Source organism: Crocuta crocuta, unplaced genomic scaffold (genome assembly GCF_008692635.1).
Source record: "Crocuta crocuta isolate KB4526 unplaced genomic scaffold, BGI_CrCroc_1.0 scaffold170, whole genome shotgun sequence".
NCBI lineage: Eukaryota > Metazoa > Chordata > Mammalia > Carnivora > Hyaenidae > Crocuta > Crocuta crocuta.
The window spans coordinates 9,135,856-9,147,211 of record NW_027527853.1 but is presented as its reverse complement, the minus strand read 5'-3'; the positions used below and the strand labels follow the sequence as shown (position 1 = coordinate 9,147,211).

The 11,356-nt window shown below is 57.5% G+C and overlaps 1 protein-coding gene across 1 annotated transcript in view; it reads left to right on the top strand.

Annotated features, from left to right (window-relative positions):
- Window positions 1-11,356, top strand: part of RASGEF1A (RasGEF domain family member 1A) — an 84,726-nt gene that overhangs the window by 496 nt on the left and 72,874 nt on the right. The gene's annotated exons all lie outside the window — the stretch shown is intronic.

Here is an 11,356-nt window from a genome sequence, read left to right as displayed (position 1 = left end):
GGTCCGCTGCCCCGGGCCTGGCGTGGGGGAGGGGGCTGGGAAATCTGAGGAGCTCGGGGCTGCGCAGTTGGAAGTTTCCATTTGCTTGTCTGTATTCTGGGCCCCGCGGTGGCATCTCACGCTCTTGCTGTTTGGCGAGGAATTGGGGCGTAAGCTCAGCATTTGAAGGGAGACGACCGGGGCGCGATGCCCCTCTCTGCACCGTGGGCAAGGGTCATTTCAAGGACCGTGCTCTCTTTGCCCCAGCACCGGCCTGGGGCAAGGTGCAGCTGGTTCTNTGTGTGTGTGTGTGTGTGTGTGTGTGTGTGTGTGTGTGAGGGGGAGGGGTCTCCTACTGTCTGGGGAGGGCATGCAGCAGGCCCTTGCCCCCTGCATCTCTAGCTGCTTCTGAGCGCTGGAGCTGGTGGGTATATTTACAGGGAGGTCGCCTGCCTCTTGGGAGCCACCTGGGGGCTGAGATGCGGTGGTGTCCGGGGCACCCTCGACCGGGGCTGGAGCTGTGAGCCCCATCTCGTTTTCACCCCCCCACTGCTATCATTCTCCTCCCACCCTCTAGAGCGAGAGCAGGGCCCAGATGGCCACCTGCCCTAGGAGCCCAGGACATATAGGGTCAGGTTGGCATGCAGGGGAACTTTAAAGAGGCAGTGGTCTGCTCTGCCCCTCAGGGGTCCTCCATCTCCCTCTGGACACAATCTTACCCAGCGCAGCCTAGGCTTGGGTCCAGGCCCTTCCCTCCCCAATAGGAGGCCTAGAGTGCAAAGCAGCAGCTCCTGTTGTGAGCAGAGAACTAGGGAGTTGGGAGGCCTTGACTTCTGAACTGTGGACAGGCTACAGTCCACTCAGGGACTCAGTTTCCCCACCTGTAAATGGCTTCAATGATTTTTAGGGGTATTTCCCCCCTGACATCCAGGGACACTTTGCATTGGAACTTCAGGACCCCAGCCCAGAATAGGAGGAGGGGATCCAAAGTGGGAGGAGGTGGAGGGCCTTGGCTCAGGGCATGTGGGTGGGTTCTGGGCTCCTCTAGCTTTTATTTGTTGTTAGGGACATGGGTCATAGTGACCAAACTCTGGGTGGTCATGGCTGGGTGGGAGGTGGCAGCAGAAGCCACAGGCCCTGCCCCTGAAAAGAGAGTGAGCAGTAGAGACCCACATGGTGACACCCTCGCAGGGCAGCCTTGTACTCTTGCACATGGCTCCTGGGTTTGGGAGCGCAAGCAGGTGTCCTCAGGTATTCCATGGGGGCCTGAAAACCAGCCAGCAAGTTTGTTTTTCTCTGGGAGGCATCCTTGAACTGCCAGCCTGATGGCTCCCTTCCACCTGGCAAATTGTGGAAATGGAACAGTTCACACAGAGCAGAGGGTTTTTTGGTGTAACTTAGCAACCGCAGGCAGAGGAGGAGGAGGGAGAAATGCCGGCACCACCAGCCTTAGTGCTGGGCCGTCCTGAGTGAGGCCAGTGGCTGGGGGGCCTGGCTGAGTGGGGAGGGCATTTCAGCACAAGCAGCCCCCTTAGACTGGACCACTAGTCTGTCTGATGGGTCCTCCAGAGGAGAATAGTTGGGGGCTGAGATGCTCAGATATGGCCTGAGAGCCGCCGAGTACACCTGTACATCTGCAGAATGATGGGCTGAATGGGCAGTATTGGAATAGCTTTGACTGATCGTTGGTTTTTAACCACAGAACCCAGTTCTCAAGCCAGATGTTTCACAGAAGCCAAATTTGTCAAATAGGCCAAGTGAAGGTGCAGGGCTGGGGGGGCGGTGCAGTTTGAAGCCTAACCACTGTCTTCAGAAATGGGAGCACTCGCATAGGCTGGTGTAGACATCTCTGCATGACCCAACCCTAGAAGAGGGGCTCTGGGCCTCCCCATCAGGGCCTGCTGGAGGCAGATCCCAGGGCCATAGTGGGAGAGAGGGCTGGGGATGCGGATCAGGGCCTGCCCAGGTGGTCATTGGTCATAACAGTGTCGTTCCCAGTCCAGAGTGCTCGCCCCGGCTGCCCCCTGCTGGGACTCCCCCTCCCTCCCTCTTTCCCTCCTGAGGCCATCTGCTTCAGCCCTGGTCCGCTCTGGCTGTTTTTCTCTCAGAGCTTCCAAATGTTGAGCAGAAATCTGCCGCCTGTAACTCCCACCCACTCCAGACTGCCTCTCGGTTCCTTTGCCCTCGCTTGCCCACCTCCCTCCTGTGGATGAGTGTTTACTTAGCAACTTGTCTTCCAGACAGAATCTGAGGAGGGAGTAGGGTAGAAGGAAGGGGGGGCCATCATCAGGGGGTGCTGAAGGGACATCAGGCGGGGAAGCTGCCAGGCCCGTGGCCATGGGGGGAGGGCCTGTGGCACCCACTGGTCACATGTCAGGGCCCCCTGACCTGCAGGGATCTGGGGAGGATGCCCAGCCCTCTCCTCAGAGTATATGCCCTTCTCACCTCGTTCTGGGCACAGACCCTGGGGCTGTGTGGCTGTGTGTTTATGTGGCAGAGAGTGAATGTAGGGGATGCCTGGCCTGGCACAGAGTGGGCTATGGATCCATTCAGAATGTCTCTACACTGGGGACATGGGAAGTCCCAATCTGACAGTCTTGGAGCAAGGTTTGGAAGGTCAGCAAACATCAGCCTGGCAGTGACATGGCGGGAACCACAGAAGGGAAAGCCCCGGTATGTCCTGGCCTGTTCAGAGCCTGCGAGGGACAGAGGAGCAGGGCTCATCCTGGGGAGTGGAGGGTCCTGGGATCTCACCTCTGGGGGTGGGCTTCAGAGGGGCTTGTGGCAATGTCTAGTCAACAGTATGAGTGTTCGCATCCACACGGATACCTGCCAAGGGGGTGGCGGTGTGATTGCTGCCTGTCGCTGACCCTGCCTGAGGGGGTACGGTCAGATGGCCTCGGGTGTCTGAATGCTCTCGTCTGCAGAAAGTGTTTCCTAAGAACCACATAGGTGCCTCGGAGTGTGGTTCAGGGTGACCCCCAGTCATCATGCCTGGGCAAGTTTCTCCCCACCTCACTTGTTTGGTAGGGCAGCTCCTCAGGGTCCATGCAGTGATGCCGGGACGTGGACGTAGCACAGGAGAAAAGAGCCTCTACCCCTCCTCCCATGAACACGAATGCTGGGTCTGGGGGGACAGGCTGCGGGCTGTGCTGCCTTGGGTGGTGGGTGGCAGTGGGAGCTCAAAGCCTGCCATGGCCCTTCTGAGCAGCTGTGGGGTTCTCTGTCCTGCAGGGTGAGTTCAGGGAGCAGTGGGCAAGCACCAGCTCAAGGAGAGACTTGGATCTGGGCCTCATTGAGTCTCCCTGACTCTTCAGAGAACACCTCATTTCACCTAGGGGCCACACACTGTGAGCCCCCTGAGGCAAGAAGCCAGCCCAGAGGGCAAGGCATTAGGTGCTGGGGAGGGGGTGGGGGGTGGGAGGGGGCGCACTTCGTTCCATTTGTCTAGCTCTTGTATCACTTCCTCACAGGGGAGGTGCTGCTGCCCTAGTTGACAGGTGATGGCGTCCAAGGTGATGTTACTTTCATAAAGCTTCTTCCAGCTTAAATACGACAAACTGCTCTCTGCCGTCTCCCCCTCCAGCTATTTTCCCCCTTCTCTCCTCCCCTGCGAGTAGGCTGGCTCTGAAGCCATGTTCTCTGCTTGCTCACGCCACATCCTCACCTCCCACTCACTCCCAGCCTACTGCAATCTGGCGCGCCCTCTCAGCTCTGAGAAATGATCTTCAGGTGCCTGTGGACATCTCCGGCCCTGCGGGTGTCCATTGCCCCTGCTCCCAGGCATTTGCCCCCTGGGCTCTGCAAGCCCACGCCTGGGCCTGCCTCCATGCGCGCTGGCGCCCCGCAGACCTCTCTGCAGGCTTCCCTTCCTCTCCTGGGGCCACTCACCAGTCCTGTTCCTCAGACCCAGACCTATACCCTTCTGTTTGCTCCTTGGTGCCGACCCCATTCTAACTCACATCAGCCCAGCCGGGTTCTGTCAGCGTTCCAGCCCGTGCCTGCTGGACCCCTCTCAGATGAGCATTGTCATCGTGCCCCTGAACCTCACCTGTCCCAGGCTCCCCATCTGAGCCGGCGGGATGTCCAGGGCCTCCCTCTCGCCTCTGCCAGGTCCGCCCTCACATTGATGGAGTGGTCCGCCAGTCTGCACCACCCACCCCAGGCCTCTCTTCCACCCTTTACCCCTGCCCACCGCTGCCTCCACAGGTCGGGCTGCCCCACTCCGCCCTGGACAGCCGCAGCGGGCTCTGTCCCTACACCACAGCCAGGTGACCTTTTCATGTTCTCTTTGTAAACATGCTCTGAACCTTCTGTTCCCAAGTAGGACTCCCTGCTCCAGCCTTCCTTGGGGGTGCCCTCTGCCTGGGTGTGCTGTGCGGGGTGCCTTCGGCCTCTGCAGCACGCTGCCCTATGTAATTGTTCATTGGTGATCTCTTGGAGTCAAGTGTACCCTTGGCCTGTTGTCTCCAGCTGGCCCCCTAGCTCTGAGATGGTGGCTGGGCTGGTGGCCTCAGCAAGCCTTCCCGGGATATGTGTGAAAGCCTGTGAGCCGCTGTGTGTGATGCGGCAGGGACACACTGATGTGTCTGAGCACATGTGCATGGGGGACCCAGCCTGCACCATGTTGCTGTCCCCCCTGAGGTAGAGGAGAGGGGAGCAGACCCAAAGCTCTGGGACAGACAAGGGGTGGTCTCTGGGGAGCCAGACTGGTGCAGGAAGGAGCAGTGGGGGTAGGGCTGGGAGGCCAGGCCTCTGCCTTGTTGTCACCACCACTTCCGTTTCTCCAAGTGTCTCCCTCAGACTCTACCTTGAAGAGAGAGTTCTCCCTGGATCCGGTTGCCATGGCAACACTGTTAACAAAGAGTAGCTTTGGTGGAGGAGGCTGGCTCACCCAGAAGCTGAGGGGGCTGGGAGAGGGTGTGCCTGTTCTGATGGGTTTATTAGCGGAACCAGTTTCCCCACCCTCCACCAAGGCTGCCTGAACTGCGTGGACCCCTCCCTGGACCCTCTACCTGTGGAGCTCTCTGGGCCTCTGGTACTCAGACCCTTCCCGTGTGAATTTCATCAAGTGTCTGGACTCTATCTGGGTGTGGCCTGAATCCCAGCCACAGCTGGATCACTGGGGCAGACCCAGAGAGGCTTCTGACTTGGGGTGTGGGGGGATGTGCCAGCCCCAGCACCGGACACTTTCTGGGGTGAGGATCCCGGTTTTGTTGCTGTAGAAACCCAGGCTCAGAAGCCCAAACTTTTCCTGCCTAGGACTTCCTGAAGACTGATTCTGTGTCCAAACCCCTTCCCACTGTGAACGGTGCACATTTGGGTTTTGGGTCCTCCTCTAAGGCTGTAGTCTTGATTAAATGAGGTGATGACATGCAGCACTGGGTGACAGCCTGGAGCTTCGCAGCCCTGGCTGTGGTGACTGGGGAGGGTGGGTCCTGCAGAGCTGAGGGAGAGGGATGCAGGGGGGAGGCTGGCCCGTGAACCAGCTTGGGGGTTAGGATTAGATGGAGTTTGGAAGCTCACATAGAAGGAGCTCATGGAGTCCCTAGAGGAGCCTCCGCAGCTTTTGTGATTTAATCACTCACAGCAGGCAGGAGGCTGTCAGTTATTCATTTTATTATTGTTGGAATTAGTAGTGGGTGGCCCCTGCTAGGCAGATGAGGCCTGGAGCAGAAAATCAGGACTGCCCCTGGGAGAGGCCATGTCATTTCCACCCTCTACCCCGGACAGCTAGGGCCCTTCCTGCAGGGCACCGCCACATGAAGGGGCCTCCTATTACCTACGCCCCTCCCTCCTCTGGCCTGAGAGCCCAGCTCACCTCCACGAAGGTGAGGAAGGTGAGCGTTTCTGTGAATGTTCCTGTGAGAGATCGCTAGTGGGGGTGACCTGGGAGCACCTAGTCCCCGGGTCCCTCACTGCTGGGTCAGTAAAGTGAGGTTTCTCAAGGATTTAGGAGGAGGGACCGACAGTGGGCAGGGTTGGCCAGAGTTCAAGCTGCTGCTCTGGGAAAGGCCAGGGCCGCCAGATCCCTTGCAAGAATGTGTGTGTCAGGGGGTCGAGGGTGGGGCTACGCGTGGGGGCGGGGCCTAGAAGGGGAGCCACCCACAATGGTGCGTCACCACCCGGACCACGCCCCCAGCGATGCAGGGCTGACGTGATCACAGGTACTTGAAGAACCACAAGGTCAACTATCTGCAAATTGCCCATAAAAACACCTCAAGGAATATCCAAATAACACTGTGATTCAGACCTTGTTTTCTTCTTACAATGCAGTTATAATAGAAATTCATAACAAAACAACTCTACAAAGTCTAATAGTTGGGAAATGTAAAGTACATGTATAAACACACAGGGGATCCAAGAGGAAATAATAATACAAATTAGCTGATAATGAAATTCAATGATAAAAATATAATGAGGGATACTTGTGGGACAGCCATAGTGGCACTGCAAATGTGTCACTCTGGAGAGCCCACGGTCTTTGAGAAGTCCACACAGGTGCCTCGTCCTTGGCCCCGGGGATGGGAAGCAGGCCTGCCTTCGAGAGGGTTTGGAGGCAGGGAGCTGGTGGCCAGGCCTCCTGCGAACTGCAGGGGTGCCTGAGGGCGGTGCGAAATCTCCCCGCTTCTCCTTGCACTCAGGCCAGGCTGGGGCCAGGGGAGCTGCTTTGCCTGTGATCTTGCAGAGACCAGGGGTTTTAAGGTGTGCCCTCTGGCCAGGGTGGCCACCAAGGTGCAGCTCCAGGTCACTGCCTGTCACATCCCAGGAGGGGAGGATGCCAGGCAGGTGTGTGGTTGGGCTGAGATTTTGAAGAGCTGCTGTTTTGTGAGGTGATGGGGCACTATTAAGGGAGGAAAAGGAAGTGCTAGTGTGAGAAATGGCCCAAGGTCATGGGTGGAGAGAGGAAAGAAGAGGAGGCAGCGTGGTGGGGGCCAGAGTGTCTGTGCTCAGACCTTGGTATGCAGGGCACGTGCTTGGGCTCTGTGTGTGTGCGTGCATGTGTGTGCACATGTGTGTATGTACATGTGTGTGTATGTGTACACACATTCACATGCAAGCACCAGGAAGGGGTCCTTGACCAGCTCTCTGTCCCAAGGGCTCTGCTGTGTGTTTCACTAACAAGTGACTTAATTTAATGTCCTAGTTTTTTTTTTCTTTTCTTTTTTTTTGATGCTGGCATTATTATACCAGTTTTGTTGATGACCTTCCTGTCTGGAGAGAAGGGCAGAGGCAGAATTTGAACCCAGGTCTTTCCTCTGTGCCAAGAAACACTTTAGAGAGTGGGTAATGTGCTTCCTCGGTGCTTCCTTTCATTATTCTGTGCCTCTGGATACCTCTCTTGGTGGCCAGTCCCCGAGCTGGCCCTTGCCGCCTTTCCTGCCTTTGATTGTGACCACGTCCTGCCCCATGCTCCCCAGAATGCACACACCTCAGGTCTCAGCTTGGACAGGGCTCCTAGCAGGAAGCTTTGCTACTTTCTGGGGCCACTGGGATGCTCTTCCTCTGGGCTGTGGACAGCCAGGCACTTGTAATAGCAGTGGTTAGCTTCTGAGTGTGTCCTGCGTGCTGGGCGCTCTTCTAAGTGCTTTGCCTGCTTCCACTCATGTCATCCATGCCTTGGAAGGGCTCGGCTTAGCTCAGTTGCCCCAGATGTAGAGCCTGAGACAGGGATTTGGATGCAAGGGGTGTAGAGGGTATGCCCTTGAGAGACACCTCTAAGGAGGTGAACAAGCAGGGCAGGAGAGGGGAGGAGGCCAGGCACAGGTGCCATTTCAGGCAGAGTCTCGCCTTAGCCTACCCCTGTGGGGGACCTCCGGAGTGTAGACTGCACCAGATTTGTACCCTCTGGAGAGGGTTGCAGATACGGGCTGTGCAGCATGCTGGGAGCCCTGGGAGACAGGTGCCCCAGGCTGATTGGACGGCCTGGCAATCTGGGTGGGCCCCAGAAGCACCACCCAGGTGGCACCATTTCCACTTCCAGGCCAGACTGCTCTTCCCACAAACCCCGCTGGTCCCTGGAGGGCGGGGGGGGCTCAAGATGCAACCTTGGGTCTGGTGTGCTTTTGCCTGTGGCGTCCTGTGGCCTGGCTCTCTCAGAGCACTGGCCACCTTGCCATGAGGCCTCATCCTGCTGGGGTGTATCCACACGTGTCTGAGTCTTCTGCTCTGTGCTGCTCACTGCTGGGCCCCAGGACTGAGCACTGTGCTGGTGCATGGAGGATCTCTGTCACTTTGTCCAGGGAAGGACTGACCGTCAGTCAGCCTGGTTGTCAGTCCTGGGCCTGATGGCAAAAGGCTGAGCTGGCCGGGGATGGGAGAACCTGAGACTGAGGGCTGTCCAGAGCCCCTCAGACTTGAGAGAGGGACCTGGCCACAGGCCGGTGAGGATAGTGTAGGGTGAGGGCCCCTGGCCTGGGAGTGTGGGGCCTTACTGCCCACTCCCAGCTGTCCTGCCTGGAGCTAGTCCACACCCTGGGGTCCCCACTCAGGCATGTCCTGCAGCAGGAGGGCCCAGGAGCCCTTCCAGGCTTCTCACAGCCCAACTCAGGGGTGGCAGCACATAGGACAGACTGGAGGGGGCTGTGGAGAGGCTGAGCAAGTGGGTAGACAGTGAGGGCCAGTGTGGGTGTGGCAGGCACAAGGATGGGTGTGGGCCTGGCCCATGAGGTACTGGTCCAGTTGCCTTGCTAGCTTGGCAGCCCGCTCCACACCGGCCGGGGCCCTCTGCGGCTCCCTGCCATCTGAATCGCTTGGCCTGCCCAAACTGCTTATGGCATCCACACATGTAGCAGTGGGGTTCGTGGGTGGGGAGCTCCCTGAGGAGCTGAGGGCACCAGGCGCCAGGTTGGCCATGAGGATGAGGCAGAGCCCTGTCTGAGCCCTGACCTCACCCCTCTGCCACCCTCCCAGGAGGATGTCTCCACCCTGCCCTTCTCCTCAGGCCTCCTGCCAGGGCAGGCCTACTTGGCAATGCCAGCAGTGGGTGCCCCCATCCATGAAGCTCTCACTGCAGGATTAGATATCCCCATGCCCACCTACTTAGGTGATGCTGGGTTGAATTAAACTGAATTGCATCTCAATTACCCCATCTTTTAGCAAGGGGTTTCCAGAGCCCAGGGCCCTGGGTAGCTCAGGGTCAGGCAGGTATCTGTGAGAGTGCTTCCATGCACGCATGCCCACCTGTCTCTGGCACATGCCTGGCAGCTCTGAGCTTCCCTGTAAGGGATGCAGCTTTCACCTAGGATCGCGAGTGCTCCCTGAGGCTCTACGGGGAATTCCGGAGGCTCTATAGCTGTGATGTTGGAGGCCCTTGTGTCCTGGCCCGAGCCCACCACCCTCATCAGGCTGCAGTCATGTGCCTTGGCCAGGAATGCTGGCTGCCCGGTTTGCCAGGCCCTGGACCATGGGAGGAGAGCAGGCTGTGGCCTCATGAGTCTGTCAGTCCCAAGGGGGCACAGCATTCTCCAGGCCCACAGGGATGGCCAGAGCAAGGTCCCTGAGTCGCCCAGGAGAACCCAGTGAAGAAGACTTCTGCCTGCAAACAGGCAGGGAAAAAAATAATACATTACAGCCTCATCCAACAGACACCAGGGCTCGCATCGGAGAATGATAATGTATGTGTCCCAGGCCTGCTTTAGACGAGGAGGGTGTGCTGGGGTTGGGAGCCTGTCCCTGCCCAGTGCCCTGTGCATTCGCGGCCAGGGCAAGGCAGGTGAGGAGGCCTTGGCAGAAGAACATTGCTTCATAGGACACTGGTGCTTAATGGGTCTGTAGGCCAAATAGGACAGAGGTGGGGACTGAGGCTTAGATGAGCACAGGTCCTGGGTGCCATGAGGCAAGGTGGATGTGGAAAGGCGACTGGACACAAGTGGGCTCAAGGTGGGTGTGGAATTTGTCACCTGTGTAGCAGCAAGGCTCCAAGGGGCTAAGAGCCCCGCCCCAGCCCTCCTCACCACATCACGTGACCTGTGGAGCCATGTGAAAGTCCTGCGTTGAGGTGCTGCCTGCCCTTCACCCCTTGCCTGAGAGGGACTTGGGGAAAGCCAATGTCAAACCAAAAGAATGTGGGGAGATGTCTGACCATCATCCCATCCTGAGGGCATGTGGAGAACCAGCGTGCCAGGCTCCATCCAGGTTCTGGGAGTGCAGACAGAATCCAGAAACAGGTAGGAACTGAACAGAACAGATAGTTGGGAGGTAATTGGGGGAGGTGGGAGGGAGTATGGGGGCTTCCGTTTAGAAGAGTGATTAGGGCAGCCTCACTGGAAGGGAGGGCTTGAGCCCTGGGGCCATCTAGAGGCAGGGGGCTCCTTCGAGATGGAACAGCTGGGCCCAGGCCCTGAGATGGACATGTGTCACCCTGTCCAGGAAGCCACAGAAAGCCAGAGGACACAGTCTGTGGCAGGTGGTGACTGTGGGCCAACGATGACGTGTCACTCTGGGGTGGGCCGGTGGACTTGTGGTTCTGCTAGACTCTCATGCCTCCTCTGCAGCTTAGCCACGTGCACATGTGGATGGCTCCCACAGAGGGCAGCCGACCTGCCACCCAGCTGTGTCCTCAGCCCTGCGCCTGCCCAGGAGAGAGCCCAGTGGGGGGTGTAATCACATTGAATATAGAAGCAGAGAGAGACAGAGGGAGGGAGAAAGAGAGAGAGAGAGAAAAACGGCCTGTGTGTGGCTGTGTGTGTGTGGGGGGACTCTGGAAAGGTCGCTCTGGGTCCCTGACCTGCTGGGTCCCTCACCTTCTTTTCCACCCTTTCCCTCTCCCCCACTTTTTCTTTCCCTGGGATTCCTGCTCAGCCTCCTCATCGGGCTACCCTTCTGTCTCCTCAATTTACAAAGTTTGATGTTGTATTTATTTCACTAACATTCACAAAGTAAAAGGGGTCCTGGGGTGCCTGGGTGGCTCAGTTGGTTGAGCATCTGACTCTTGATTTCTGTTCAGGTCATGATCTCACGTTTCGTGAGTGTGGAGCCTGCTTGGGATTCTCTCTTTCCCTCTCTCTATTTAGTTATTTAAATAAATAAACATTTTTTAAAAAGTAAAAAGGGCCCATGTGGAGCATGTCTCCTTCCATCTCTGCCAGCTCCCACAGGTAGAGTCCTTGTTATCTGTTTCAAGTCTCCTGCCAGCATTTCTGATCCATACGCAAGCCCAACGCATCGTTTCTGGCTATGTTCACGGCATCAGCCCATCATGCCATGTGCCTCGTTCTGTTTCTTTTGCTTCACAGTGCATCTTGGAGCCCCATCTCAGCATGCATAGAGGGGCCTTGCTGTTTTTAACATCTGTGTGGTTCCACTAGTGGACACACAGCAGCCCTGAAAAGTGGCCATTCAGATGGTGTCCACTCTGCTTTTTTAAGCAGTACTT